This window comes from Hemitrygon akajei, chromosome 11, assembly GCF_048418815.1.
Source record: "Hemitrygon akajei chromosome 11, sHemAka1.3, whole genome shotgun sequence".
NCBI lineage: Eukaryota > Metazoa > Chordata > Chondrichthyes > Myliobatiformes > Dasyatidae > Hemitrygon > Hemitrygon akajei.
Window position 1 is genome coordinate 66226065 of NC_133134.1, and position 27764 is coordinate 66253828.

Genomic DNA, 27764 nt, shown 5'->3' on the forward strand with positions numbered 1-27764 from the left:
TGCCTCATAGCCATGCCCTCTAAACCAGGCAGCACCCTCTCAACATCCTTCCTATCATGAGTGACCAGAACTGTATGCAATACTCCAGATGTGGCCTAACTAGAGATTCATAAATCTGCAACATAACTCAATTCATTGGCAAGCTTGCCATAGGCCTTCTTTACCATCCTATCACTTTGTGTAAACACTTTCAGGAGCTGTGGACCTGGGACCCACTATCCCTCTGTACATTAACACTGTGAGGGTCTTGCCATTAATGGAGTAATATCTTTTTTTGCACTTGAACTTCCAGGGTGCAATAATTCATATTTGGCTGGGTTAAGTTTCATCTGCCATTTCTCTACTCATAACAGCAACTGATCTATACCCATCTGCAGCTTCCAGGATTATCCCTATTTTCCTCCTTGAAGAATGAAACGACGTTAGCTGCTTGCCGGTTCTCCAGGAACTAAAATGTGGCCAAAGAGGACACAAAGATATTGGTTAAGCCTCCAGCAATCTCATCTCTTGCCTCTCTCAGGGTCCCAGGGGATATACCCATCTGAATGGTCCTTAAGGTGGGTATATCTCTTTCAACACTATCTCTTCCTTTACCTCAGGATATCCAGACTGATTTCTCCACCCTGCATGTCCTATTGTCCTGCTGATTACACTCCATGCTCACTAGCTCTAAATTCTATATGTGTTTTACAATTAAAACAAACCAAAATTGTGTTCGAGCATTCAAAACAAAACTCAGTAAAATAAACTCAGTACAATTTGCACACAAATTATCAACCCACTCAAGTTTTATGAATAAATGTCAAATATTCACTATGGCAACAGCTCCACAAACTTCACCCTTCACAAAAGCTATTCACTATAAACCATCTGAAGGAGAAAGCCAGGGTTAAGGTCACAACACTAATCTCTGTTAGACATGTAGGGGAAACAGTGAAGTTCTGATTATAAATTATATCATATTTAAACTTGCTAGTTATAAATCAGCGTGATTTATATCTAGAATCTGACATAGGAAGGAATGTCACAGTGGAGGTTGTAGTTTAACCCTTGCCTTGAAAAGGTAATGGAGAACAGATTTAAGTGGTTGTGTGATACAATAAATGCAGTGTATAAGTAGGTCAGTGTTCCTTCTTCACTTCATCTATTGGCCATTTCTCCCCCTTCACCTATATAAAGAGAAGAATCTGGTCTCAAATCTGTGGACAGTCAATGATGGATAACAAATAACCATAAACCCATAAGCCCATAAGATATAGGAGCACAAGTAGGCCATTCGGCCCATTGAGTCTGCTCTGCCATTCAATCATGGGCTGATCTAATTCTTCCAGTCATCCCCACTCCTCTGCCTTCACCCCATACCCTTTGATGCCCTGGCTAATCAAGAAGCTATCTATCTCTGCCTTAAATACACCCAATGACGTGGCCTCCACGGCAGCTCATGACAACAAATTCCACAGATTTACCACCCTCTGACTAAAGTAATTTCTCCGCATCTCAGTTCTAAGTGGACATCCTTCAATCCTGAAGTTGTGCCCTCTTGGCCTAGAACCCCCTACCATGGGAAACAACTTTGCCATATCTAATCTGTTCAGGCCTTTTAACATTCGGAATGTTTCTATGAGATCCTCCCTCATTCTTGTGAACTCCAGGGAATACAGCCCAAGAGCTGCCAGACGTTCCTCATACAGTAACCTTTTCATTCCTGGAATCATTCTTGTTGAATCTTTTCTGAACTCTCTCCAATGTCAGTATATCCTTTCTAAAATAAGGAGCCCAAAACTGCACACAATACTCCAAGTGTGCTTTCACGAGTGCCTTATAGAGCCTCAACATCACATCCCTGCTCTTATATTCTATACCTCTAGAAATGAATGCCAACATTGCATTTGCCTTCTTCACCACCAACTCAACCTGGAGGTTAACCTTTAGGGTATCCTGCACAAGGACTTCCAAGTCCCTTTGCATCTCTGCATTTTAAATTCTCTCCCCGTCTGTCTGTTTATTTCTTCCACCAAAGTATGTGACCATATACTTTGCAACACCGTATTTCATTTGCCACTTCTTTGCCCATTCCCTAAACTATCTAAGTTTCTCTGCAAGCTCTCTGTTTCCTCAACACTACCCGTTCCTCCACCTATCTTTGTATCATCAGCAAATCTAGCCACAAATCTAGTAATACCGTAGTCCAGATCATTGACATGCACCATAAAAAGTAGCAGTCCTGGAACAGACCTCTGTGGAACTCCACTGGTAACCGGCAGCCAGCCAGAACAGGATCCTTTTATCTCCACTCTCTGTTTTCTGCCGACCAGGCAATGCTCCACCCATGCCAGTAACTTCCCTGTAATTCCATGGGCTCTTATCTTGCTAAGCAGCCTCATGTGCAGCCTTGTCGAAGGCTGTCTGAAAATCTAAGTACATCACATCTACTGCATCTCCTTTGTCTACCCTGCTTGTAATTACCTCAAAGAATTGCAGTAGGTTTGTCAGGTAGGATTTTCCTTTCGGGAAACCATACTGGCTTTGGCCTATCCTGTCATGTGCTTCCAAGTACTCCGTAATCTCATCCTTAACAATCGATTCTAACAACTTCCCAGCCACTGATGTCAGGCTAACAGGTCTATAGTTTCCTTTCTGCTGCCTCTCACCCTTCTTAAATAATGGAGTAACATTTACAATTTTTCAATCATCCGGTAGAATGCCAGAATCTATCAACTCTTGAATCTATCGTTAATGCCTCCACAATCTCTCCAGTTACTTCCTTCAGAACCCGAGGGTACATTCCATCAGGTCCAGGAGATTTATCCACCCTTAGACCATTAAACTTCCTGAGCACCTTCTCAGTCATAATTTTCGCTGCACAAACTACACTTCCCCGACACTCTTGAATGTCCAGTATACTGCAGACATCTTCCACTGTGAAGACTGATGCCAAATACGCATTCAGTTCTTCTGCCATCTCTGCATATCTCATTACAATATCTCCAGCATCATGTCGTATTGGTCCTATACCTGACCTCGACTCTCTTCTACCCTTTATACACTTAAAAAAAGCTTTTAGTATCTTCTTTGATATTAGTCACCAGCTTCCTTTCATAATTCATCTTTTCCTTCCTAATGACCTTCTTAGTTTTCTTCTGCAAGTTTTTAAAAGCTTCCCAATCCTCAATCTTCCCACTAGTTTGTATGCCACAAGATCCCACTAGCTTCCTTGTATGCCCGCTCTTTTGCTTTTACTTTGGCTCTGACTTCACTTGTCAGCCACAGAAGTGCCTTTCTTCCCTTTGAAAATTTCTTCTTATTTGGAATATATCTGTCTTGCACATCCCTCATTTTCCGCAGAAACTCCAGCCATTGCTGCTTTGCTGTCCTTCCTGCAAATGTCACTTTCCAGTCAACTTCAGCCAGTTCCCCTCTCATGCCGTTGTAATTTCCTTTATTCTACTGTAATACCGACACATTAGATTTTATTTTTTCCCTCTCAAATTTCAATGTGAACTCGATCATATTGTGATCACTGTTCCCTAAGTGTTCCTTAACCTCAAGCTCTCATATCACCTCCGGATCATTGCACAACCCCCTATCCAGCACAGCCAATCCCCTAGCTGGCTCAACAACAAGCTGTTCTAAAAAGCCATCCCTTAAGGCTGATTTATACTTCTGCATCAAATGAACACCCTACGTACGGCGTAACCACATAACCTACGCTGTACCCTATGCCCTACCCTCGCCATAGCCTGATGCGCACCTCCCCAAAAATATAACTGCAAGTCGTGGCAACGCAGACTGCAACAACTGTGATTGGTCCTCTTGGTAGCAACGCATTTCATCCTGTCTATAGGCATGTACACTGATGTGAAATAAATGGTTAGAGACGATGAACCAAATCGTCAAATCTACCTGCCGACATCCGTAAGTTTTTGAAATGCATTTCCTTGTCCATGTCTCTCAGTGGCCGGACAGGCACAGAAAATTCACCCTCCTTCTGCCTCAATCCGTTCAATGGTTGTACAAACTATCTCCTCCGACGTATTCTCTCTTTTCTGCGTTGCAGTAATTTCAATAAAAGTAATCCCTGTTCAACATTTATTAGCTCCAACTTCAACATGATGCGCTCAGTCGCCATTAGAAACCCCACCGCCAACTAGCGTTTTGGCGGTGAATTGCAGAGCGACGCAGACACACCAACGCACGGGTATAAATTCTCACAACGGCCCAGGCCACTTACGACGGCTACAGCATAGGCTACTACGCAGAAGTATAAATCAGCTTTTAGACATTCTACAAATTCTCTCTCTTGAGGTCCAGTACTGGCCTGGTTTTCCCAATCCACTTCTGTGTTAAAATCCCCAACAATTATCATGACATTGCCTTTCTGCCATGCCTTTTCTATAACTGGCAGGAACTTTCAAAGTAAAGAATGCTTGAAGCACATGAAAATGTTGAAGAGTGCAATTGCTTTCCCAATAATTGCTCCTTTCCTCTCATTCCCACCTGTAGCCTACCCCACCCAAATGGTGGAATATATGGCAGCACAAAGTGCAAAAGATGGAAAGAAAACCTGAGCAAATTTATAGCAAGCAATAATCTAAGGACATTGAACATAGGAACATAATAAAGCACAGGCACCTGCCCTTCGGCCCATAAAGTCTGTACTGTCCATGATGCCACATTAAATTAAACCTCTCTGCCCAGACATGATCCTTATCCTTCAGTTCTCTGCAGGTTCTTTTGCCTGCCTGACTGGTTGTCTGTCATATCTGATGTTGACAGATTTATGTAGTTCGATGTGAACTGTGCAAAGAAACCTGTGCAGGAGAATTTTTAAAGTGGAAATGCAGTTTAAAGTATCGCAGTTTCACTCCCTCGACCTCAGAATTCAGAGTCCAGTGGTAGAAGGAGTTGGTTGTAGTGGATGACCATGACTTCTGTGCCTTGTCGTGCCCTTTGCTCTCCGTGGAGCGTAGCAGAACTGCCTTCCTGGCTATCGGTTTTCACTGTTGATCTCATCCGCCCAGTTTGCTGAAGCTGGCTTCGCATGCTGGGACAGGCGTTTCCCTATCTCACTGGGGCATGAGTCCACTGGTAACCCTCACCTGGTTTAGCCTGCCTGTCAGTGTACAGAGGCTGGCTGCAAGCAGGTACTTGGATCACAGGTGAGAGCTGAGTGTCTGGTGGGGACCAAAGGTGAGCGAGCTGCCCAGAAAGGACGTGGTAATCCCCTTCATCAGGTGTGTTACTCTTCCCAGGTCACCCCGTACTTCCCATCTGAATTCCTGTCAAAATGCCTCTTAAAATCCACTATCATGCCGGCTTTCACCACCACTCTTGGCACTGTGTTCCAGACATCTACACAGCTTACCCTGCTCATCTGTTTACTCTCTCCCTCTGATCTTTTGCACTCCAGTATCTGACGTTACTCTGGAAAAGGACTCGGACCGCCAAGCCTTTGTATGCCACTCATAACAGTATACAATTATAATCCATCGTCTCCCCTCAGACTCCAGGCGAAACAATCTGTTTGTCCAACCTCTCCTTATTGATAATACTCTCTAAAACAGGCAGCATTTTGGTGAACCTTTTTTGCACTATCTCCAAAACCTTTAGAGCCTTCCTGTAATGCGGCACCCAGAAATGCACACGAGACTCCAAATGCCAAAAATGTATATACCCAATTTCCCTCGGGATCAATAAAGTATGTCTGTCTGTATACCTGCAACATGAGCTGCTGACTCTTTTACACAATGAAGGCCAGCAAGTCATACACTTGCTTTACCACCCTATCGACTGGTGTGGCAACATCACAAAACACTGAAGAAACTCAATAGGTCAGGCAGCATCTATGGTGGGAAAGTTTCAGATGAAGATGCTTCATCAGCCTTCTCAGTCCAAGCTGCTGACTGTCCATTCCCCTCTGCATATGCTGCCAGACCCACTGAGTTCCTCTGACTTTTCATGTGTTGCCTCAGATTCCAGCATCTGCAGTTTCCTGTGTCCCTCCACTTGTGTTGCTTTTTCCTGAGAGCTAAGGACTTAGAAATCAAGACCTCTGTGCATCTGTGCTATTAAGGGTCCTGAAATAAACTATACACTTTCCCCTTGTATTCGTCCACCCCAAGTGCAAAACCTCACATCTGACTTCATCTGACATTTCTCCATTGTATCTGCAGTTGTTCTGAACTCTGCCATATCATTTGACACCCTTCTGCGCTCTTCACAACTCAACCGATTTCTGTATCATATGCAGACTTCCTAATCAACCCACTTGCATTTCTGACCAAGTCATTTATATATCTCACAAACAGAGTTCCCAAAACTGATTGCTGTGAAACAGCTCCGACCTCTAGTCAGAATAATACACCTCCACCATTCCCCTCTTTCCTCTAGGGCCAAGCCAAATTGGTATCCACTCTACCAAGTCACTATGCATCTTAACCTGATCAGCTTGTCAGGTGTATTACTAAAGTCAATTCACTTTACTGTCCTACTCTTATCAATCATTTTGTTAGCTCCTCACAAAGCTGAATCAAATTTGTAAAACATAACATGTCCCACCCCAAGCCATGCTAACAATCCCTAGTAAACCCATGCTTTTCCAAGTGTGAGTAAATTATATTGGCAAGTAGCTTCTCTGCTACTGATGTGAGGAGAATCATAGGAAATTAATGCACCAAAGGAGGCCATTCCATCTGTCATGCCTATGCTAGCCAAATAAATAGCAACTCAACCCAGTCCCATCTCCTCATCCATAGGCCATATTGTGCTCATCCGAGTACCTTTAAAATGTGGAGAGTGTTTGGTCCTTCTCCGCCCTTCCAGGCAGCAGTTTCTCATTCCCACCACTCATCTTGCCTTAATTCTGCCTCTGATGTATAGCCTCCAGGCCACCCCAACCCCTCCCCAGTTGCTGACATTGGTAGACAAACTAAGACCCATTATTTGCCCAGCCCTGAGCAGTGCTACATGGCAAGACAGCAATGTTCACAGGCCACTCATGTGGAAAGATTAGTACAGCAGCAGGATATGCTCAGAGACGTCCCCTTCAAACTGGGCTGAAGGAAGATGCATGATAGTTCTGAAGTGGACCAGCACTGGCATTACAAAGGATTCATGCATGTTGCTGGACACCACCTATATCCTCCATGCTTCGATGCCCCAGAGGCAGAATGGAGCAGGAACAAAATTACACATTCATCAGTCACTCAGTTTTCATTTTAAAGCAGTTCACCCATTTTCATTCAGGCTTTATTTTCCATTAGAAATGAATGATGTGGCCACAAAACTGAGGCACAAGTATGGTCAAACAACTAGATAAAAGTCTTTGATATTCACCTGGGACAAGGCTTTTCATATCTTTATTCACCCTTAAAGAAATCTCATATTAATATTCTCTGCTCTAAAATAGATTTCTTGTGATCTCTCCTGATATGTAACATTCTCCAAACTTGTTAACCTTCTGGTAACTCTCCTATTGCCCCCAGTCCAATCAAATCCTTCCCGTAGTGTCATGACCACCTTGTACACAAGTCCTCAACTGTGGCCTGGCTTGAGTTTTGCACAGTTGTTATAGCTCAGACAATATCTTTAAAAGGACCTTGTCTTCCTTCACCAACCTGCGTGAGAATTCACTGCAAAGTCACTCTCCGTCTCAATGCCTTTATCCAAACTGTGTCCCGCTGACTCTGACAGTTTCAGCACCCCAAGGCCAGTGGCCAAGGTGATAGGCTTGCAACCGGGTTCAAAAAGCATTTTCGATACAATCTACTTTCTGTCAACAATTCTTCAGCTTTTGACATACAAGTGTTTAAAATTTGTGGTACCCATCCTGTCCTTTGGTTACCATTTATCCCCCTTCCTAAATCCACTGCTTGCTATCTTTCAGAGTTCTCAGAATTCTAATCCTCTGTAAAACTGAACTATGGCAGGATTCTCATCTCTGGTGATTTCAATATTGGTATTAATGATTTTCAAATGAGAACTCCATGGCAGCAGAATTCATGAGCTTCTCAGAGATCAGGTTATTGATCCTGCCTGTTGACTTGAAAATATACTTGACTTTTAACGACAAAAGGGTTAAATATTATTACTATCGCTGATCATTTTGTGTACCTTTTGATACTCTCCTACCTGGAACCAAGACCACAAATGAAATTACAGTTAAAAAACGGTTTCCTGATGCTATAGCCAAACTTAAATTCTCTGAGCCGGCAAGTTTACCTGACCCATGTGACCTAAATGGTCAGAAAATGAAATGATTGATTCTTTCAGCAATACATTAAACACAGTGGTCCCACTAAGGGTTAAAAAGAAATCACTCAGTAAAATGTCGCCATGGTTATACAATTCTGTCTGCAAACTCGAGAGATCATACACAACAGCTGAGAGAAAAGGATGAAAACTGGGCTGGAAGTCGACTGTAATGTTTTCAAGGAAAAAACCGCCTCTCTTAATGCTGCCATATACTCTTCTTGGGAACATGCAGCCTTGACTCGCCCATCCTGCTGCCAAAGCTGAAGCAAAAATGAAATGACAACAGTGGAAAGAATGAGCAGCTGGCATCTCAACTACAGAACCCTCACACAATTGCCCCACATGTGGGAGGTACTTCCTAACCCAGATTGGACTCATCAAATAACAAACACACCCTCCCATGGATGTCAGTGGACCTCATCGCTCGTGATGGATGTGCACATGCTCTGCAAGAAGAGTCCATTTTCCCAAGATCATTGCAGAGAATAGCAGTGTTTCAAGAATATCGTTCTCAACTATAAATCAATGGTTGAACCCTGCACCAACCTATAATGTCTTCGGTCAAGCATCTGCCACAAATTTGACAAATTTACAATATTTTTAATCAATAAAATTGTTACCATTAGGGAGAGTATAGCTGAAAATAGTGGTACTATCTATAGCTAACCTCATACTAAGGCAACCATGTCAAAATTTATAAGTATACCTGCTTCAAAACTCTATAAGATTGTAACAAAGAGTAAACAGTTGACTTGCTGTCTTGACCCTGTCCCTATCACACTTTTTAAGGACTCTTAATAGTGTTTTCAATTCCATTTGGGAAATTATTTTCCAGATGCTTTACAAAGCGTGGCTGTCAAAGCCCTACTTAAAAAGCCAGACCTTGTTAGTGAGGTACTAGCTAACTACAGGCCTATATCAAATCTTCCCTTCCTGGGCAAGATTCTTGCAAGTCATTTTCAACAACTGAACAACTCTCTGAATTGGAACAACACACTAGAAAAGTTTCAGTCATACTTTAAAGCAAACCACAGCACAGAGACGGCCCTTACCAAAATAGTCAGTGACCTTAGGCTCAGTACTGATGCCAACAGAATCTCAGTTTTAATTCTCCTAGATCTAAGTTCAACACAGTTGACAACAGCATTCTGCTAGATCGCCTTAAGAATTGGGCGATCTCTCTGGTAGTGCCCTTAATTGGTTTTGCTCATATATCTGAAAGAGAAAATGTTCTGTCTTTCTTGGAGACCAATTATCTAAGAGATATGATGTACCTTTTGGTGTTTCTCAGGGAAGCTGTCTTGGTCCCCTATTCTTCTCCTTATACATGTTTCCCTTAGGAAATTAAATCATTAAAGAGCATAAACTTATTTCCACAGTTATGTATTGTAGATGACACACAATTGTATATATCTGTTGAGCCTGATGATGATACAGTAACTCCCTATCTTCTCTGACTTCTGGTATGCAGATATGCAGATAACACACAAGTGTATAACTCAGTTGAGCCTGATGATGACAATAACACTCTCTTCTCTAACTGCTGGTATGGCTGCAATAAACAAACGGATGAGCAATAATTTCCTAAAACTAACTGAAAATAAAACTGAAATACTTTTGGTTGGTCCTAAAGCCAAAAGAGATAAATGTCTTGATAAACTTGAGAACTTGGCCCCTCTTGTAAAATCAGAAGCAACTCACCTGGGTGTTATCCTTGATTCAGATTTAAATTTTAAATCCCATATAAAGGAAGTGGTCAGAGCAGCATTTCAGCACTTCGGAAATATTGCAAAGATACATCCATTCCAATCACATAATGATGCTGAAAAACAAATTCACGCTTTCATATCGAATTCTACTGGCCTTGCAAAGAAATGTATCGACAAACTTCAACTCATTCAGAATGCTGCTGCTAGACTTTTAACTAAAGCCAGGATGAGGGAGCAGATCACTCGCATCCTAGCTGCTCTGCATTGGCTTCTTGTATCTTTTAGAATTGAATTTAAAGTTCTCTTTTTTTTAAACTCTTAATGGTCTGGGACCTCAGAGTACATCACAGAATCACTTCCTTTTATAATCCTTTTTCCACTGTTCCCTTAAATTTAAACAATTCCCCTCAAAGGATAATTGACAGGTCTTTTTTTTTAACTACAGTCCTGAACTGTGGGATTCAATTGCTAAAACAATAAGGGAAGCAACTCAGTTGACAACTTTAAACACCAGCTCAAAAACTATTTACTTAACCTTGGTTTTAACCAACATCTTCTTGTTTTTTATTTTTATATCTGCACTTTACCCCATTGTAAAGCACTTTGAACCATGTTCTTTGTATGAAAAGTGCTCTCTATAAATAAGTTATTATTAATAATATCATCTCATCTATTTTTTACGTTCCTCCTCTTCAAAACGGCATCATCTCACCCCACTCAGGGCATCTCTATCCCTCACAGCCACTGGTTTCCAGGAACACCACTGGTTTTGCAAAAGCCTCAGAACATTACTTCAGAAAACAACATTCCGCTCAGTGGGATGTTGAGGTCTAGTTTCACATTAACAGCAGGGAATGTTACAATTCCAGGAAATTCTCACACTTATTAAATACCCTCAATTTCTGACCTCAGGCAGGATGCTTAAAGAATAAAACTGCAATTGCACCGATCTCTTCCAGCCGCTGGGGAGCATTGACAAGAATGAGTGTGTGCCACACTGATGGAAGAGCAGAGGATAAAGAACGATGTATGACGTAGAACCCTCCACACGCAGAACCACCTGAACTGAGGTTTCTAAGTTCAGAGAATGTAAGGGAAATGGCGGATAGATTAGAGGAGCAATGAGGGTGGGTGGGTTCTGGAAACTTCCCCCCCCCCCTCCCCCGGATTGGAGTGATGCAAACCCCATCATATTTGTGCAGTACTGGGATGTACACAAAGGGCCTAACACAGAAGATCCCAGTGCTGGAAGGTGGGATTAGAATTTTTTTCCACGTTGGGCAGAATGGTCTTTTCATGTGCCATAAGCTTTCTGTAATTACAGAAATCTTCTGTCAAGTAGTTTCATTGCACCATTTAAACTCATGTGGCTCTCTGGAGTGATTTTCCCAATACAATATTGAAGCAGCTTCCCCACCTCTGCCCCATAGTTGTCCTTCCCCACAGAGCACTCAAGAGATCTCTTTAAAATTCTTCTATCAAAATCTGTCCATGAGATTGACGGTATGTTTTCTCTAGCTTCTGAGCGACTGGTGAAAAGAGGAGAATGACTGGAGTGGGAGGGATCCTTGATTATGTTGGCTGCTTTCTTGAGGCAGCATGAAGAGTGGGTGGAGTCAGTGGAGAGGTAAGTTGGCATCAAAAGTGTGTGAGAGTCAAATAGGCCATTCACCCCACTGTGTCTGTGCTGACCTTTGGGTACTAAAGTACTAAACAGGAAAAAGGCCAATTTTGATGGTATCAGAAAGAATCTGGAAAGTGTGGATTGGGACAGACTGTTTCTTGGCAAAGCTCCACTTGGTAAGTGGGAGGCCTTCAAAAGTGAAATTTTGAGTGTACAAAACTTGTATGTGTCTGGCAGGATAACAGGTTTAGGGAGATTAGCTTTTGAGAGACCTTGGGGCCATGGTTAAGAAAAGGAAGGAGATATATAGCAGGTGTAGGCAGGCAGGGATAAATGAGGTAATTGAGGAATATAAGAACTGCAAAAGAAGGAAATCACGAGGGCTGAAAGAAGGCATGAGCTTGCCCTAGCAGACAAGGTGAAGGAGAATCCTAAGGGCTTCTACAGATACATTAAAACCAAAAGGATAGCAAGGGACAAAATTGGTCCTCTGGATACCAGATTGGTAATCTATGTGTTGAGCTGAAAGAGATAGGAAAGATTCCAGATGGATTTTTTCCATCTCTGTTTACTCAGGAGATAGACGCAGAGTCTATAGAAGTGAGACAAAGCAGCAATGCCATTATGGACACATTACAGATTACACAGGAGCAGGTGCTTTCTGTCTTGAGGCAAAATAAGGTGGATAAATCACTAGGGGCCTGACAAGATGCTCCCTCAGACCCTATAGGAGGCTAGTGCAGAAATTGCAGTGACCCTAGCAGAGATATGTAGAACATCTTCAGACAAGAGTGAGGTGCTGGTGGACTGGAGGATAACTAATGTTGCTCCATAGTTTAAAAAAAGCTCTAAGAATAAGCCAAGAAATTATTGGCCAGTGAGCCTGACATCAGTAGGGGGCAAATTATTGGAAGGTATTCTACGGGAGCCAATATATAAGTATTTGGATAGTCAGGACTATTTGTCTAAAGGGACTTCATCAAGGGCCTTGACAATGTCCCACATAGGAGGTTTATTGACTGTCACTGGGCATTCAAGATGAGGTAGTATATTGGATTAGAAATTGGCTTTGTGGGAGAAGCCAGGGAGAGGTATAAATGGTTACCTCTCTCACTGGAGACCTGTGACTAGTGGAGTGCCACAGCAATCAGTGCTGGGTCCGTTGTTGTTTGTCATCTATATCATTGATCTGGATGATAATGTGCTTAACTGGATCAGCATATTTGCAGAAGACAGCAAGATAACGGGTGTTGTGGATAGTGAGGAAGACTATCAAAGCTTGCAGCTGCAAAAATAGGCTGAAAGATGGCAGCTGGAATTTCATACAGAGAAGCAAGAGGTGTTGCACTTTGGGGGGACCAGCCAGCATAGGTCTTACACGATGAGCAGTAGGGCACTGAGGAGTGAGGTAGAACAGAGGGATCCGGGAATATAGATCCATTATTCCTTGGAAGTGGCATCACAGGTAGATAGGTCAGTAAAGAAAGCTTTTGGCATATTGACTGTCGTAAATCAAAGTATTGAGTATAGAAGTTGGCATGCTATGTTGAAATTGTATAAGACATTGATGAAGTCTAATTTGGAGTATTTGCCCAGTTTTGCTTACTTAATTAAGATTGAAAGAATGTAGAGAAAATTTACAAGATTGTTGCTGGGTCTTCAAGACCTGAGCTATAGGGAAAGGTTGAATGGGTTAGGACTTTATTTCCTAAAACATTCTTATCATTTCCTGATCAGTTAAGGCACCAAAGGATATGATGAGAAGGCAGGTATATGGGGTTGAGTGGGATCTGGGATCAGCCATGATGGAATGGTGGAGCAGACTCAATAGGCCTAATTGGCCTATGTTATGGTCTAACATAGAAGACTGAGGGGAGATTTGATAGATGTATACAAAATTATGAGGAGTATAGATAGGGTAAATGCAAGCAGGGTTATTCCACTGTGGTTGGGTGCAACTACAATTAGAGGTTAAGGGTGAAAGGTGAAATATTTAAGGGGAACATGAGGGGGAAGTTCCTCTCTCAAAAGGGTGGTGAGACTGTGGAACGACCTGCCAGAGCAAGTGGTGGTCGATTTCAACATTTAAGATAAATTTGGATATGTACATGGATGGGAGGGATATGGAGGTCAGTGGTCAAGGTGCAGGTCGATGGGACTGGGCAGATTATTGGTTTGGCATAGACTAGATGGGCCAAAGGGCCTGCTTTGGTGCTGTAGTGTTCCATGATTCTACTCATTTCCACTAATCCAATTTGCCTGACCATCATTTTTGCCTCCATGTTACTGGCTGTACTGGGAAAACACATATCTCTTCATCTCTTAATGCTCTGCAAATGTGGCTGGTGCCAGTATATTGAAATTATTCTTCCATTTTTGGAGATATTAAAGGGTTCAAAACCCAGGGTTGGGGGAAATGTGGGCCTGCCTCTTACCTTGCTGTTTTACTTTGGATCCAAGACTAAGTCACCATGGCAACACTCACTAGATTTCAAGCTTCCTCCCCCTGTTGATCATTCTGACTAATCCAAGCTACAACCTACACAAGGGTTCTTTTAAATTGATTTTAGGTAAGATGTTATTTCTCGTATCTGAGTGGAGAGTTTGCGGTGGCTGCTGAGTGACAATTTCCTTATTTTTAATTGGTTTACTATGGGAAATCTTGGCCAACGAAGGGAACAATTTTTATTTGATGTGTGTGTCCCAAACAGCCGAACAGAGTTGGTTTCACAAGAATTACGTTTGTAACTGAACGCTATTGAGCTGTTCCTTTCTGTAGATTAGAATCATTTTCGACCCCACAATCTAATACTCAGAGTTAGTTTCTATGTAATTATTCTTCTATTCCATAACAACACAAACGTTGGTCTGCCTTACAAACTAATCATTTGACTCTCTGCCTTCATTCCACTTTTGAAACCTTGGATTTATTTCACCCTAAGGCTGAACACCTGTTTCATACTATCCTATAATTCCATAGGATCTCTACACCCTTCGAGTCTGTGCACTTCAGCTGCCCAACGATGCCTCTAAAGTTCCCACCTGATGACACCTCTAAAAATCCCTGCCTGTCTCTTCTCACAAGCTCCTATTGATATGTACTGTACTGTGGGGTGTACATATCAATAGGAGGTTAACCAGGTTCCTGAGCCTGGTGTGTTTCTGTTGGTTAAGGTAGCAGATGGATAGAAAATTAAATAAACACAAGTTCTCCAGTTGGAATGTATGAGGATAATTGACATAATTTAGGCAGATAAATTGTCAGCCAGCACCCACTCATTAACCATTTGGACAGCAAACAGATAAAGGTTTATATTCAAGGTAAAATGTCATGTTGACATATAACGACTCTGAAGGAAGCCATTCAACCTACTCTGTCCTAACAAGCAATCCCATTCATTCCTTTCCCATTCTCCATATTTCCCCATGTCCCTGCACCTTATTCCACCTCAGATTCCTCTTCAGACTTGATCAAAATGGAATGTTCAAAAGAGCATCTTGATGGAAGAGACAGGCAGATACAGAGATGGAGGGGCCTGTCTTTCTGCAGAGTTAAATCTGAAGGGAATGGGGGAAAGGCTGGCAGTTACACAACACCCAATGTAAGCCACATGAATGGGGGAATGGTGGATTGGGGAATGGGGAAATGGTGGATTGGGGAATGGGGGAATGGTGGATTGGGGATTGGGGAATGGTGGATTGGGGAATTGGGGAATGGTGGATTGGGGGAATGGTGGATTGGGGAATGGGGGAATGGTGGATTGGGGAATGGTGGATTGGGGATTGGGGGAATGGTGGATTGGGGAATGGGGGAATGGTGGATTGGGTAGATTGGAGGAATAGGGAATGAGGGAATGGGGGATGGTGGAATGGGGTATAAGCAGGCAGTTACACGATACCTAACATAACCACAAGAATGAGGGAATGGGGAAAGAGGGAATGGGGAATTGAGGGAATAGGGGAATGGTGGATTGGGGGATTGGGGGAATAGGGAATGGAGGAATGGGGGGATGGTGGAATGGGGAATAAGCAGGCAGTTACACGACACCTAATGTAACCCACAAGAATGGGGGAATGGGGGAATGGGGAGTGGGGGAATGGGGAAAGAGGGAATGGGGAAAGGGGAATGGGGAAAGGGGGAATGGGGAATGGGAGAATGAGGGAATGGGGGATTGGGGGATAGTCAGGCAGTTGCATGACACCTAACATAACCCACAAGAATTGGGGAATGAGAAAGGGGAATGGAGGAAGGGGATTGGGGGAATGGTGGAATGGGGAAAGAGGGAATGGGGGATTTGGGGGAACGGGAGAATAAGGGAATGGGGGATTGGAGGGAATGGGGGAATGGGAGAATGAGGGAATGGGGATTGGGGGAATGGGGAAATGGGAAAATGAGGGAATGGGGGATTGGAGGGAATGGGGAATGGGGAAGAGGGAATGGGGGATTTGGGGGAATGGGAGAATGAGGGAATGGGGGAATGGGGATGGTCAGGCAGTTGCACGACACCTAAAATAACCCACAAGAACTAGGGAATGGGGGAATGGGGAAATGGGAGAATGAGAGAATGGGGATTGGAGGGAATGGGGAATGGGGAAGAGGGAATGGGGGATTTGGGGGAATGGGAGAATGAGGGAATGGGGGATTGGAGGGAATGGGGAATGGTTGAATGGGGAATGGAGGAATGGGGAATGGTTGAATGGAGGAATGGGGAATGGGAGAATGAGGGAATGGGGGATTGGAGGGAATGGGGAATGGTTGAATGGGGAATGGTTGAATGGAGGAATGGGGAATGGGAGAATGGGAGAATGAGGGAATGGGGAATGGGGGAATGGGGAGTGGGGGAATGGGGAAAGAGGGAATGGGGAAAGGGGAATGGGGAAAGGGGGAATGGGGAATGGGAGAATGAGGGAATGGGGGATTGGGGGATAGTCAGGCAGTTGCATGACACCTAACATAACCCACAGGAATTGGGGAATGAGAAAGGGGAATAGAGGAAGGGGATTGGGGGAATGGTGGAATGGGGAAAGAGGGAATGGGGGATTTGGGGGAATGGGAGAATAAGGGAATGGGGGATTGGAGGGAATGGGGGAATGGGAGAATGAGGGAATGGGGATTGGGGGAATGGGGAAATGGGAAAATGAGGGAATGGGGGATTGGAGGGAATGGGGAATGGGGAAGAGGGAATGGGGGATTTGGGGGAATGGGAGAATGAGGGAATGGGGGAATGGGGATGGTCAGGCAGTTGCACGACACCTAAAATAACCCACAAGAACTAGGGAATGGGGGAATGGGGAAATGGGAGAATGAGAGAATGGGGATTGGAGGGAATGGGGAATGGGGAAGAGGGAATGGGGGATTTGGGGGAATGGGAGAATGAGGGAATGGGGGATTGGAGGGAATGGGGAATGGTTGAATGGGGAATGGAGGAATGGGGAATGGTTGAATGGAGGAATGGGGAATGGGAGAATGAGGGAATGGGGGATTGGAGGGAATGGGGAATGGTTGAATGGGGAATGGTTGAATGGAGGAATGGGGAATGGGAGAATGGGAGAATGAGGGAATGGGGAATGGGGGAATGGGGAGTGGGGGAATGGGGAAAGAGGGAATGGGGAAAGGGGAATGGGGAAAGGGGGAATGGGGAATGGGAGAATGAGGGAATGGGGGATTGGGGGATAGTCAGGCAGTTGCATGACACCTAACATAACCCACAAGAATTGGGGAATGAGAAAGGGGAATGGAGGAAGGGGATTGGGGGAATGGTGGAATGGGGAAAGAGGGAATGGGGGATTTGGGGGAATGGGAGAATAAGGGAATGGGGGATTGGAGGGAATGGGGGAATGGGAGAATGAGGGAATGGGAATTGGGGGAATGGGGAAATGGGAAAATGAGGGAATGGGGGATTGGAGGGAATGGGGAATGGGGAAGAGGGAATGGGGGATTTGGGGGAATGGGAGAATGAGGGAATGGGGGAATGGGGATGGTCAGGCAGTTGCACGACACCTAAAATAACCCACAAGAACTAGGGAATGGGGGAATGGGGAAATGGGAGAATGAGAGAATGGGGATTGGAGGGAATGGGGAATGGGGAAGAGGGAATGGGGGATTTGGGGGAATGGGAGAATGAGGGAATGGGGGATTGGAGGGAATGGGGAATGGTTGAATGGGGAATGGAGGAATGGGGAATGGTTGAATGGAGGAATGGGGAATGGGAGAATGAGGGAATGGGGGATTGGAGGGAATGGGGAATGGGAGAATGGGAGAATGAGGGAATGGGGATTGGGGGAATGGGGAAATGGGAGAATGAGGGAATGGGGGATTGGAGGGAATGGGGAATGGTTGAATGGGGAATGGAGGAATGGGGAATGGTTGAATGGGGAATGGAGGAATGGGGAATGGTTGAATGGAGGAATGGGGAATGGGAGAATGGGAGAATGGGGGAATGGGGATAGTCAGGCAGTTGCACGACACCTAAAATAACCCACAAGAACTAGGGAATGGGGGAATGGGGGAAAGAGAAATGGGGATTGGGGAATGGGGGATTGGGGAAAGGCACGCAATTACACAACACCTAATGTAAGCCACTGAAACCCAGGACAGTAACAACCAACAACTTGCTTCCATGCAATGTGACAAGATTCAAGTCATCCCTGAGAGTTGGTGAAGTTCTGAAGTTTCACTGGGTCACACTTCTTTTTGCTCTGCCATTTGCCCTCCCAATGTTTAACGTACTCAGATCTAACTGAATAATCTCAAGGATACATGAGTTTTTTTTCCTTTTTTCAAACAGAACACTTTTCAGCAGCTGCACTGATGTGTTTATCGATCATGACAAAAAATACCTGTCATCTTCACATCATCCCAAGTGTTTTAAATTGACTTTATTTAAAATCTATCTTTTTCAAATGAAAGGCCATATTACAAAATACTTATCCATTCTTCAGCATTGACAACGAATAGGTCAGAAACAATATTCACCAACAATAGGACCTTAAAGTTCAAAAGTGGCTTTCAACTGCTGAAGAAGTAGGATTGTCACATGCTCCCCTGTGTCTGCTCCATCATTCAATGAAATCATGGCTAATCTTGTATATCAATTTCACTTTCCAGTCCCAATCCATATCCCCTTATTTCCTTAAAATCTAAAAATCTGTCTTGAATATACTCAGTAAATGAGCCTCAGTTGCCTCCATGAGTAGAGAATTCCAAGAGTCAGTACTCTCTGGATGAAGTCATGTCTTCTCATTTCAGTCCTGAATGACTAACTCTTTACATTGTTATTGTGATCCCTAGACCTGAGACTGATGCCAGGGGAATATCATCCCTGTATCTACACTGACACTCCCTGTATTGATTTGTATGTTTCAATGAAATCACCTCTTCTAGACTCAGGTCAGCAGAGACTGAGTCCATTTAATCTCACACATCTCAGAAATCAATATGGTGAGCCTTTACTGCATTCCTTTTATTGCAAATGATGTTTCACTTTGGTAGGGCAACAAGCCATAATATTCCAGGTGCAAGCTCACCAGTACTCGATATATAATTACAGAAAGACATCTTCACTCTTATACTCAAATCATCGTGCTGTTAAAGTCACACGCCATTTACATTCCTCATGGCTTCCTGTGCATCTAAATATTAACTTTCAGGGTTTTTTATAAAACAATATCCAGGGCCCTCCGAACACCAACATTTTCCAATTTCCCACACATAATACTTATTCTGTCATTCCTACTGCCATGCCCTCACTCATTCGCGGCTATTCCTCGAAGCCACTCTGCATCCCCATGACAGTCTGTACTGCTATCAAACTTAGGTCCCTTAGTTAAAATCACAGATGTAGACTGTGAAGAGCAGACCCCAGCACTAATCCTGAAGGCAGCAGAACTCCCAATATGAAAATGGCCAGTTTGGTCGAGCCCTCTGCTTTGTGTCTGTTAATGAATCCTTTTTATTAATCTCTTCCATAGCACCTTATGAAATCCAAAAGCACTAGGTCTATCAGTTTCCCTTAGTCTAAGCTACTCGTTAAAACCTCAGCAAGCTCTAATAGATCTAGCAAAACCAATTTCCTTTTCATAAATCCATGGTGATTCTCTCCAATACCAGTATAATTTCCAAGCGCCTGTTAGATTCTAACATTTTCCTTTCTCTTGATATCAACCTAGCCGGTTTGCAGTTCCCCATTTTCTTACTCCTTCTCTTCTCAAAAAGAGGGATTGGATTTTCAATCTGCGGGGGAGAATGGACCATCGGAGCATTCACTATTTCCATAGTTACCCCTTCAAAATGCTGGAATACAGCTTTTCTGGACCTGGGAATCTATTAGTTCTTGACCACATAAATTCCTCCAGGGTATTTTCTTTCACCCAAGCCGATCCCTGTCAGTTGCTCACTCTCTTTAGACATGTAGCTCAGAGATGTACTCTCTGCCTTCTTCCCTGAAAACGGACATAACTTATCCAATATCTACACCATTTCCTTATTCCCCAACATAATTTCTTCCACCTCAGTCCATAAGGAATCAACATTATTTTTTTTAATCTGTTCTTCAAAGCTGTGGAAGCTTTTACTATTTAAGCTGTTTTTAATTGTCTCCACTTTCCCTTATGTAATTAGTGTCTTAGACTTCCTTGTGCTGAATTCTGACATTTTTCCAATCCTCAGGCTTATGGCTTTCTTTTGCAACATTATAAGCCTGTTTCTTTGATCTAATGTGATCATGAACTTCTTTGATAAGTGTGCTTGATTCAGTTTATACCTTAAGTCTTTGATATTGTTATAAATTGTATTAATAATTTAAATATTAGCCTTTGCTCATTTTCTGTCATACCTTTTAATATTGTTTCCCATGTTACTATAGTGACTTATACCACATCCTTTTGGAATCCTTTTTTATATTTAGGACTGGTTTCAGAATGGAATAAATCACATTCAATGTTAACACAAAATTCAATTGCACTATTATCACGCTAATGACCCCTTAACTACAAGATTATTAATAAATCCTTTCTCCTTGCATATTACCAGATCAGAACTAGCCTGTATCTAGGTGGTTCCTCTACATGCTGGTTTAGAAACCTATGATGTCTGTACATGCTTGTTATATGAATCTCTGGTTCCCTGTTTTACACCATTCCCATTGCTACTGGAGAGCCCACAAGCAACTCTCAACAATATCTTTCCTACATAACCCATATTGACTAGTGGTTCTCTGAATTAAGGTGTTTCTTGCCTCCTTCATTATTAGTGCGCTCTCTCTACCTTTTCCATTTGCCTGTTCTGTTCAAAGTATCATGAATTGTTTAATTCCAGGCTTGATCAGCTTGCAACCATGTCTCCATGTTGTTGAGTGGACGGTCTCCATGTATTTTCCTTTGTATCATCAACTTCCCTGTCTAGTTACAAATGCTGAAGGCATTAAGATAGAAAGCCGCTAGTTTAGTTTTTGTACCATTTCCCCTTTTGTAACAGTGGGATAGAAATTGTTCTTGTACTTGGTAGTATGTGTTTTCAGGCTTCTGTGACTTTTGCCTGATGGGAGGGGAGAGAAGAGACTCTGACTGCAGTCTCCTCTCTCCCCCCTCCTGCCAAACTTCCAATGTTTGAAAGTTCTTTTACCGGTGATTGCGGTAGGAAAATGAAGTTTGCTCATATCTTTAACCTTAGGAGCCCAAGGGATTTTTTTTTCAGACCAGAGCTGACCTTTTCCTGCACAGGGATTGTTTCCTCTCCAAAGGCTCCATGGATTGGACAGTTACAGTAAACAAAAAAGCAAAAAATTGCTAATGCTAGAAATTGGAAATACAGTGTATTCCAGATAATTGAGTTATCGGTTAATCACAACAGCCACTTATTTGGGACACCTCTTAAAGAAGGAAAACTAATCAAGAAAATAGCTGGGAAAATTGTTGCCAAACAGTTTCCAAGTAGAGTCAGTTGCGTGCACTTGTGTGGCTGTTAAATGCTACACCATGCTGAGAGCAAACAGTTTTAAATAGTGTCAGGTGTGTGTGTTTGTGTTCAAAAGACAGTGATTTTTGTCTCTGACTGTTGGTGAGAAAAAAGCAGTACGACAATTCAAAACAGTTCTGCTCACTGCAGTTTCAAGCATTCAAGCATAGAAATGCCAGAAATGGCCAGGAATGAAAATGAAACAATTTCACTGCTTCAACCAGTTAGAAACTATGAAAAATTTGGAAGTATCAATAGTCACCTTTAATGTTACAGTGAAAATGTAGATTTGGAGGATACAATCATCAACATGAAAGCTGCCTATTATCCGCACCAGATGTCTTCACTGATTTTGTTCATTTATAGTCAAAACATGACATGGATGAACTCCTCCATTGATAAATATTAGGAACTAATACATAGTTTTATAATACTGTAGTAGTATTGGCAGTGTTCTAATTTGTTCTGTTTAAATACATTATTTGGTACTAAATTTGTCTTTTTTAATACCTTCTTAACTTTTTCCATGACACTTTGGCTAATTGGGGCAGCAACTTAATTGGACCAAATCATACTGATCCCGTTGTGTCCCAATTAACCAGAATCCATTGTAATGGGAAAGGCTGGAATATCTCAGCAAATCAAGCAGCATCCAAGGAGAGAGAAACAGACAGCACCACGGAAGTATTAACTTTGTTTCTCTTTGTCTGCTTTGCTGAGTGTTTCCAGCATTTTCAGTTATTTATGCAGTTACAGCCTTTCCACAAGTGATGCCGTCTGAAGATACCAGAGTTGTTGACACATCTCAGCACACCACAGAAACTAGCCTCCCGTCCACAGACTCTGTCTACACTTCTGACTACCTTGGTAAAGGAGCCAACAGAATCAAAGATCCCAGCCACCCCTCCTGATCCCTATGCATCAGACAGAGGGCACTGAAAGTGTACAGCACTAGGCTGCAGGACAGCTTTGATCCTGCTGTACAATATTCTTGAACACTCCCCGAATACCATCAGATGGACCTTATCTTGCTGTGGCTTTGTCTGCCTGCTCTACACTTTCTCTGCAACTACAACATTTTAACCTGAATTCTGTTATTGTTTTGCTTTCTGCTTCCTCGATGTTTTGATGTGATGAAATCGTCTGTAGGGATGGCACATAAAACACAGTTTTTCACTGCACCTCAGTACATGTAGGAACAATAAACCATGTTGCCAGTTTACTTCTTGCCTAGAAACACACCCCTGGTCATCTGTGCTCACAGTAGCAGTTGTATATTAGTCTGAGTCCAAAATGTGAAGCAAACGGATGTGGAATTCAGAAGTAGGGATGGTGCTGAGAATGAGTTTCCTGGTACAAGAGTTAATATTGGAGACTTGTACTTTTGAAGCATTTAGATTAGGTTTGTGTCTGTAGCTCTGAAATAACAAGCACCTGATTCTAACAAAACTTCAACTTCTGGCCGTCAAACTTTAAGGATTTCAAACAGTTAAAAAATAAGCTTCCTGCTTGGTAGATTCATTCTCTGTTAGCCTTCAGTTTTAACAGAATTGTCAATACATTTGTAATAAAATAAGAATAGAAAATGCTGCAAAGGATCGACATGTCAAACAGTATCCCACAGATGCTGCCTGACCTGATGAGTGTTTCCAGTATCTTTTTTTATTTTGGATTTCCTCCTTCTGCAGTTTTTCTGATTTTTTCCCCCTCAATTTTAATGTGTCTTTTTTGTAGCAAAAAACATCCCAGGACACAGCACAGAAGCTTTGTCCAACAAAAGAAATTGATGAACCATATTGTTTAGCAGGCAGGACCTAAACTTGGTTGCAGGGAGGATTACAGGATGGGTAGGTGTGTGAAAGTGTAAGAGGGTAAGAGTTTTAAACAGAGTATACTAGTAACCAATGGCAAGGCTACCAGGAAAGATTGATAAAATTCCAAAGGTTTAAGGGCCAGAACTAGAAGAACCCAGATGTACTGAGGTCTTGAGAAGTTTTCAAAGGCTGAGGAAGAAGAGAGAGAGGAAGGGGATGATATCTGGGATTTTTGCAGAGAAGATGGGAGCGGTGGTACGTAGACTAAGTGATCTTGTAGAGCGTAGAAGAGGGAAAGAGTGTATTTGAGCTCTCACATGTTGAAGTAATGCCATGGCAAAGGCTTCAGTAACAGAAGATCTGGGTTGAGCTTGGGTGCAAAGAGGCCATCTTAGTGAGACCTGCAGCTGGGCCAGTGATTGGAAGAGTTTGAAAATAGCTCGTTGGGTTTTAGAGTTACCAAGGGAGATGGAATCAATGTCCAGCAGCCTAGTTTATGAACAGCATCAGTCTTCCAGTGATGTTTGACTTGACCTATGTAAAAGTAGGACAGGTAGTCAGACAACATAGTCATAGGTTGGAGGTCAACCAAAAGGATGGATTCAGAATCCAAAAAGAAACTGTCTCCTTGCTTTGGGCTGAGGTCGGCATGTGGATGAGAAAGGGGAGGAGAAACTGCAGGGAATGGCTCTCCAGCTTGCAGTGTTGGGCAAGTCCGTAGGGGCACAGAGGGTGAAGGACAGAGGAGAGACACTTGACAAAGCCTATAGATCAGGTGGAGGAAAGGAACCAGCAGTGTGAGACAGAATGGCATCAAGGCATAATACATTCTGGGCTTCCAATCCATCCAACTCAATGCCTTGCCTCCAACCCATCCCCTACACCTACTCCCACTCCCATCCCTAACTCCACCCACTCACTCCTATCACCAAAACAATTCTGACTCCCATCCCACTCCTAGACCCGCCTCTTCTCCCTGTGCAGTATTCTTTGTCCAGTTAGGTCCCCAGGTCCCTTCATTGTGCAGTTATCCCTTAATTTATCATCATTCTGTTTGATTCTTTGGTGATTACTTTCTCTGACATCCAAGAGATCTGCCCTCTCCATGCTTGGAATTACACTGTCCACTGCATTTCACTCAACCTTCCTGATTTACAAAATTGTATTGAGCATTATTTCCAGGAATGTCTCCCATCTACAACTGGGGAACAGCTGTGTTTCCAGACCCAGTCGTGTCTTGTTCGTTGCTTACATGTCCATTATCCCCACATCCCCAGCAAATTACTTGGCAGTGTAACACATTTCCCATTGATGAATGTGCAGCGCAGGTGGGAACTGGTTTAGTTTCCTCATGAGGACAGTGGGTCTCATCCTTCCCCTCCTCGCAGCTGAAAATATATGGAGAGGCCTGACTGATTTAAACACAAATCTTCCTTCTACCTTCTCTCTGCACCGGAGAAATTCCATGAATAATGACAATGTTCCTCTTGGTGAAGGATGGTGTAACTGTATGAGTGGTGAACTGGGGAACTGGCAAAGAGTTAAAAGATGACTGGTTTGTGAAGAAAGTAATTGCTAAGAATCTTCCCAATAAATCAATGCAGATAACGGGCAGCACACTGCATCCTTTCATCACTCCCAACTAGCAGTTGTCACTACTCATTAAAGCACAATCTGTCATGCATGCAAGCAGTGGGGGTAGGATCACCACTGATAAAGCCCAGAATGAGACTTCCAAATCACACACAAGAGGATTGCTTTGAAGATCATAGTGGCTCACTGTTCTTGGGGAAAAAGCCCTTTTAAACATGGCCCTGTGGACCTAACTCCTAGAACAGTGAAAGCAAAAATATCTCTTAGCTAAGTATGAGGTTGCTAATTCTGACTGGGTGGTATCCCTGTGGTTGCGTCGTGTGATTTTCCCCTGCCTGCCAACTACCCACCCTATGGTCCTTTCCAGGAAACTTGGTGAGCAAGAAAGCCTTTGTTACCTTAAACACACACCTCACACTTAATGATCAAATATCTTCAAAGAAAATGAAAAAGTGTTTTTATTAAAACAGAACACACAAAATGCTGGAGGAACTCAGCAGGCCAGGCAGCATCTATGGAAAAGAATAAACAGTCGACATTTGGGGCCGAAACCCTTTGGCAGGACTCCTGATGAAGGGTCTCAGCCTGAAATATCAGCAGTTAACAGTGTACAAGCAGAACCTGCAGCAAGACTTCTGAGGAGATGGTAGATTTAAGCAGCATAAAAAGAGAGAGGTGTGGAAATTTATCAAGGCAACTTTAGTCTAGATAGCTGGCTGCCTAGAGTGGGGAAGGGTAAAGGGGCACCAAGACTGGTCAGGGGGAATGTAAGTGAGTCTGGGTGACTAAGATTTTCCAGCACAGGCCACAGTGTAGAAAATGGATGGACAGACGATGAACTCTCGGTGTCTGAGCTGTCTCACAGCATTGCAACTTCAATTCAGAAGGTTACATCTCTGGGAAGGAAGTTAAAACTTAGGTCACTTATGAGATGGGAACAGTTTTCAAAGTTCTCTGGACCTCTAAAATAGACTAGGAGACTGGATTTGTTCCTGGTGTGTTACCACAGACAGGATAGGAAAAGCTCCAAGATTTCCCAGGTTTACCCTGTCTCATGACAAATGAGAAAACAAACTGCAGATGGTGGAAATCTGAAACAAAAACAGAAAATGCTGGGAATGCTCTGCAGGTCAGGTAGCATCTGCGGAAAGAGAAACTGGTCAATGTTTCAAGCTGATAACTTCATCAAATTTGGGGATGAGAAGAATGCTGACATTGGAGAGGGTTCAAAGGAGCTTTATGAAAATGATTCTGGATTGAAAGGCTTGTCATATGAAGAGCATTTGATGGCTCTAGGCCTGTAGTCAGTGGAATTCAGAAGAATGAGAGGTGACCTCATTGAAATTTATCAAAAGTTGAAAGGCTTCGATAGTGTGGATGTGGGGAGGATGAAGGGTGATGAAGGGGATATGCTGGCAAATCAGCTATTACACTGGGAGGCAGGGGTGCTGCTAACTGTACAGGGCTTTGTAGGTGCTAGGGAGAGTTGTGCAAGGTTTATGTGTAGACAATAGGGGGTGAGAGGTTTCTGCGGGGGGGGGGGAGTGTGTGTGTGTGTGTGTGTGTGTGTGTGTGTGTGTGTGTGTGTGTGTGTGTGTGTGTGTGTGTGTGTGTGTGTGTGTGTGTGTGTGTGTGTGTGTGTGTGTGTGTGTATGCATGAGGATCAGAATCAGGTTTAATATCACTGGCATATGTCATGAAATTAGTTTTATAGCAGCAGAACAATGCAATCTATGATAATAAAAACTATAAATTACAGAAGTATTCAGAAAAAAATAGTGCAAAAGAGGGGGAAAATACTGAGGTAGTGTTAATGGGTTCATGTCCTTTCAGAAATCTGATAGTGGAGGGAAAGACGCTTTACCTGAATCTTTGAGTGTGTGCCTTCACGCTCCTGTACCTCCTCCTCAATGGTAGTAATGAGAAGAGGGCATGTCCTGGGTGCTGGATGCTGCCTTTCTGAGGTACCACTTTCTGAAGGTGTCCTCAGTGCTGGGAGGCTGGTGCCCGTGGTGGAGGTGGCTGAGTTTACAGCTTTCTGCAGCTTTTGCCGATCCTCTGCAGTGGCTCCCCCATCCCAAATGACGATGCAACCAGTTAGGATGCCCTCTTCCATGACACACCAATTCTCCTCAAACTCCTTATGAAATATAGTTGCTGTCATAAATTGCTATAATTGCATCAATATGTTGAGCCGACAACAGATCCACAGAGATGTTGACACCCAGGAACTTGAAATTGATCGCTCTTTCTACTCTGATTCCTCAATGAGGACTGTTGTGTGCTCACTTGACTTACCCTTCCTGAAGTTCACATTCAAATCCTTGGTCTTGAGTGCAGGGTTGTTGCTGTGACTGCATTCAACTGGCTGATCTATCTCATTTCCCTCTTTGTCACCACCTGAAATTCTGCCAACAATAGTTGTGTCATCAGCAAATATATAGATGGCATTTGAGCAGAACTGAGCCACACAGCCATGGGATAAAGTGAGTCGAGCAGTGGCCAAGCACACAGCCTTGAGGTGCACCAATGTTGACTGTCATTTATAGGAAAGATATCAATAAATTAGAGAGAGTGCAGAGACGATTTCCTAGGATGTTACCTGGGTTTCAGCACTTAAGTTACAGAGAAAGGTTGAACAAGTTAGGTCTCTATTCATTGGAGCGTAGAAGGTTGAGAGGGGATTTGATCGAGGTATTTAAAATTTTGAGAGGGATAGATAGAGTTGACGTGAATAGGCTGTTTCCATTGAGAGTAGGGGAGATTCAAACGAGAGGACATGATTTGAGAGTTAGGGGGCAAAAGTTTAAGGGAAA

The 27764-nt window shown here is 43.2% G+C and overlaps 1 protein-coding gene across 1 annotated transcript in view; it reads left to right on the top strand.

Annotated features, from left to right (window-relative positions):
• The window catches only part of LOC140735668 (protein ELFN1-like), a 781662-nt gene that overhangs the window by 642866 nt on the left and 111032 nt on the right, over positions 1-27764 (top strand). The gene's annotated exons all lie outside the window — the stretch shown is intronic.